At 46.8% G+C, this 4823-nt stretch overlaps 1 pseudogene; it reads left to right on the top strand.

The window, feature by feature from the left end:
• Window positions 1–2269: 2269 nt before the first annotated feature.
• On the top strand, window positions 2270–3216 carry LOC128833498 (olfactory receptor 52K1-like; annotated as a pseudogene).
• Window positions 3217–4823: the final 1607 nt, after the last annotated feature.

A 4823-nucleotide genomic window follows, 5' to 3' on the forward strand; every position in this document is an offset into this window, starting at 1 on the left:
GTGGAATCAATCTGGAAGTTGTGAAGGAAACGGGAGTCACAGTTGCCTGATGTGGTGTCTGACATGGATAGCAACAGCGTTAGATTGCTTTTGGCATTCACAGAACAGCTGAGCATGGTGGAATGTCAGTTTTGGGCTCTGCAGAGGGGCGATAAACAGCACGCATATTCCAATTTTGGCACTGGACACCTTGCGATGGAATATATCAATTGGAAGAGTACTTCTCCATGGTTTGCGGGCACTCGAAGATCACTGTGGGCGTTTCATTGACATCAGTGCAGGGTGGTCCAGAAAAGTGCATGATGCGTGAATCTTTAGGAACACCAGCCTTTACAGAAAGCTGAAATCGGGGAATTTCTTTCCAGACCAGAAGATCCCCACAGGGGATATTGAAATGCTCATAGTAATACTGGGAAACCTGGCATACCCCTCAATGCCAAGGCTCATGAAACCGTAGAAGTGAAACCTGGATTGCAGTAAGGAGCATTTCAACAATAGGCTGAGTAGGAGCAGGATGACCGTGGAATGTGCATTTGGCAGATTAAAAGCGTGCTGGCGATTCCTTTCTGAAAGGTTAGACCTCAATGAGGAAAATATTCCCATGGTTGTAGCCGTGTGTTCCACCTTGTATAATATTTGTGAAGGTAAGGGCAAAAAGTTTGCTCAGTGGTGCACTGCTCAGACAGAACACGTGGTTGCTGATTTTGACCAGCCAGATACCAAGGCTATTAGAGGGAACAGTGGAGGGCAATTGGAATCAGGGAGGCTTTGCGGCAACACTGTGAAAATGAGAACGAGTAATATTTATTGCTATGCATGGGATTGTAATGCATAATGAAGTCCAGATTTGGTAGGGTAGGAAGCAGTTGTGATTGTTCAGGCTCAAAGTTCAATGTAAGGAAATGGTAAAACTGCCTGCTGCTTTGCTGTTGCTTTCTGCTATCATAACTTCACCGGAAACAAATAAAGAGTGCTTGTTATTCAAATAACTTTGCTTTTATTGCCAAAAAACCCACCACACCATGCACACACACACAGCTGAGCGTACGTCCAGCTTTCCTTTGAAAAGGTGTCTCTGGAGGTGGAGTGAATGGAGAGACGTCCCAGAAATCGGAAGGGAATGTGCGGGTGGAGTTTGGGGAGGACATGGCAAAGAGTTCTGAATGTGCTGAAGGGGAGGGCGGGCACCCATCTGCTAAGTCTGGAGCATCAGGAGGGACTGCAGCATGTTGGTTTGTCACTAGAAAATTTTTATCAGCCTCTCCATTGCATCCCTAGTCTATGCCTCGTTTTCTTTTCTTTCCTGCTTGTCACTTTGCCTCCACTGCCTGCATTCCATCTTGTCTGCATCAGAGTACTGCAGCATCTCCCAGAACATATCTTCCTTGCTCCATCTTGGTCGCTTTCTTATCCAGCGGAGACACTCGGCTGGAGTGGAGGGGTTGCCTCCTTTCAAGGACATATCTGGAGAACCACAAATAACAATAAAGAAAAGCATTATTGTTAAGTACATTTACAGCATTGAAACACTACATTAAAATACACTGCTAGTAACACACCAGTCACTTTCCAGCTGACCCTTGACAAGCACACATGCTGGTGAACACTGGAAGCATGGTGAGTGTTCCCAGGGGTGGAGGACGTTGGGTGTTGGAGAAAAGCAATTGGCCAATTACAGTGATAAAATCAAGAAAGGTATCTACACTGGCACTTTGGCGACAAAAATGTTGCGTAAAAACATTGCAACTCTCATCAAGGTGGCTTTATTACGTCACTGAAAATGAGGAATTCCGTCGTCAAAGTGGCTTTGTAATGTTTACACCTCCACTATTTCATCACCAAATGCTGCCTTTTGGCGAAAAAACTTGGCAGTGTAGACAAGGCCTAGGAAAGAGATAAGCAGTATGCGCTCGTGTTTCCTGCTGGTGCCGCCTAAGGTTTCCCACACCACGATGTGGAGGAACTATTGATGCAGGGAGCACCATAAAATATGGAATTGGCATTAGGAGGGTCAGTTGTTCATAATTCATTTATCTGAATAATGAAAATGTCATTTTTCAATGTGTGAAGAGCGACCAATCTGCTTCACCCACGAGAACAACCTCCAGTAGTGCATGTAATGTCTTATATTAACATTGTCTCTCCATCCAGGTGTTTGTCCTGCGACCATCACCTTAGACTCTGGGCACATACAGGAAGTCAGGGGAACATACGATACATGCAGGAAACACCATTCTGCCTCTGTGTTGGACACCTTCTCCCCTTCACCATGTCAGAATCCAACTCAACCGACTTCACCCACCCCTCCACCTTCATCCTGCTCGGCATTCCTGGCCTGGAGGCAGCCCATGTCTGGATCTCCATCCCCTTCTGTGCAATCTATGCCATAGCCATCTTGGGGAACTTCACCATCCTGTTCATCGTAAAGACGGAGCCAAGCCTCCATGGGCCCATGTACTATTTCCTCTGCATGTTGTCTGTCACCAACCTGGTCCTGTCTACATCCATCCTACCCAAAATGCTGAGCATCTTCTGGTTCAATTCCAGGGAGATCAATTTCAGTGCCTGCCTCACCCAGATGTACTTCATTCTCAGCTTCTCTGCAATGCAGTCTGGGGTCCTTGTGGCCATGGCTTTTGATCGCTACGTGGCCATCTGCGATCCCCTGAGACATTCCACCACCCTAACAAATCCGGTGGTGGCCAAAATTGGCCTGGCCATGGTGCTGCGCGGCATCATGCTCATACTGCCACATCCTTTCCTGGCGAGGAGATGGCCATATTGCAGAACCAACATCATTCCCCACACGTACTGTGAGCACATAGCTGTGGTGAAGCTGGCCTGTGCCGACATCAGTCTCAGTAGTTACTACAGCCTCTCTGTGGCATTCCTGATGATCGGTATGGATCTGTTTTTTATCGCCGTGTCCTATACCCAGATCCTCAGGGCCATCTTCAGCCTCCCAACAAAAGACGCCCGGCTCAAGACTTTTGGGACCTGCGGCTCCCACCTCTTTGTCATCTTAGCCTCTTACATCCCACACCTCTTTGCCACCCTCACACAAAGTTTGGGCACAATATGGCCCTGCATTTCCACGTTCTCATGGCCAACATGCATCTCCTGTTGCCCCCCATGCTAAACCCCATCATCTATGGGGTGAGGACCCAACAGATCTGGGATAAGCTGCTCCAGCTCTTTATTCATAAAGGGACCTAAAGCTTTCTCCTGGTGCTCTGGCTCTCAGGCCAAGCTCCATGGAGAGCTGGCTGGTGAAATGGTGCTGGGCCCCCTTCCCCAAATCACTGACTGGCCAGTCAAACAGACATTAAACCCTTTCCTGACCTAACTGTACTGTGTCAGCGTGACAAACTGGGGAATCTGTTTATATACAACTCAGAGTTGCCACTGTTCTAATTGCTGGTAAATGGAAGCCTGAGGCCCCGCCCCTCTGCTCTGCCTCTTCCCCCAGGTTATGCCCCTGCTCTGCCTCTTCCCCTCAAGGCATACCTTAAAATACCTCAGAAATAAAGTGAAATCGCAATCTGAGTTCTATAAACTAGATAGGGTTTGAATCAAGCAATATTTCACCCTGATGGTACAAACAGTTCATCAATCTTCCATACACGCGCCCGGATTTCTCCTTTCCAGCCTGGGACCACCTCCCCAGTCAAAATCTTTTCTCTCTAGCAGTGTTTTCAAGTGTTGAGTTGTGGGGGGAGTGAGGCCCAATGCTGATGTCACATCCCCTTTTATAGCTTCTGCCATGTGGACGGAACTTCATTGTCCCAAACGAAGTGCCCAGCGCAGTTAGTGGGAAAGTACATGCACAAGATGGAGTCTGGTATCACATAAGCTGGTCACATTCCCTTTCTTGCTTCAGTGAGTCATAGCAGGGGCCATTACCCATATCCTGGCTAGAATGTTCTCAGGAAAGACCATCAGGTGGGATAAGCTTCTTCCATGGCCCATTGTCTTTTTTGATGGGACATCAACATGAATATCCATTACCACAGAAGCAAACACATTTGAAAGGTGTATAGTCAATATTCATAACTTCAAACACAAAAATGAGACATGCATACATATAGGATAATCATTTAAAATCACTTAAAATCTATCCTTCTTTAGTTAATAAGTCAGTTTTATGTTTTTCACCTAATACAAAGTGTTGTTTGAAATGCCAAAGGGAAATCTGATCAAGAAGAGGGGCTGGTGCATTGTCCTCTCCACATTGAGGGAGAGGCAGACTAGGTAATAAACTTACACTGGTCAGACTTCTGACCAGGGCAAGATGGTAGAGCTCTGGAGTCCTAAATTGGGGGGAATTGGCTGGATCCTCTCTATTGTTGGTTCATGAGTGGCTGGAGAACCCATTCATGTAACTCAGCTGGGTGTGTCCCTGACTGTGAATCTCTGTGTGAGTGCAGGACATGGAGGGGTCTGCAATTTGTCACATAATCACAGTGTGAGAGGGGAATCAGATTACTGTACCAGAGGACTCAGTAGTACCCCAGTTCCAGGTTGCATTCTGGGGAAGTTCAACACAGCGAGCAGGGTGAAATGCAAAACTTCTTGTTCTGAGTGAGATTTGCACTTCATACACTGGTGTAGAAATTTTAAGGGAGATTTTAAGTGTGGTGGCTGGAGATCAGTCAAAGAGGTTACCAGTTTGTTACTTTCCATTTGCTTATTTTGGGAAAAGGAAGTAGAGACAGAAAAGCAGCAAGATGAGTGCAACCAGCGAAAGGATTGTGAAATTCAGATTGCAGGCAGAGGCTGCCAGAGAGGAGGCGGAACACAGAAGAGCTATGGAACTAAAACAA

The sequence above is a fragment of the Malaclemys terrapin genome, chromosome 1 (genome assembly GCF_027887155.1).
Source record: "Malaclemys terrapin pileata isolate rMalTer1 chromosome 1, rMalTer1.hap1, whole genome shotgun sequence".
Classification (NCBI taxonomy): domain Eukaryota; kingdom Metazoa; phylum Chordata; order Testudines; family Emydidae; genus Malaclemys; species Malaclemys terrapin.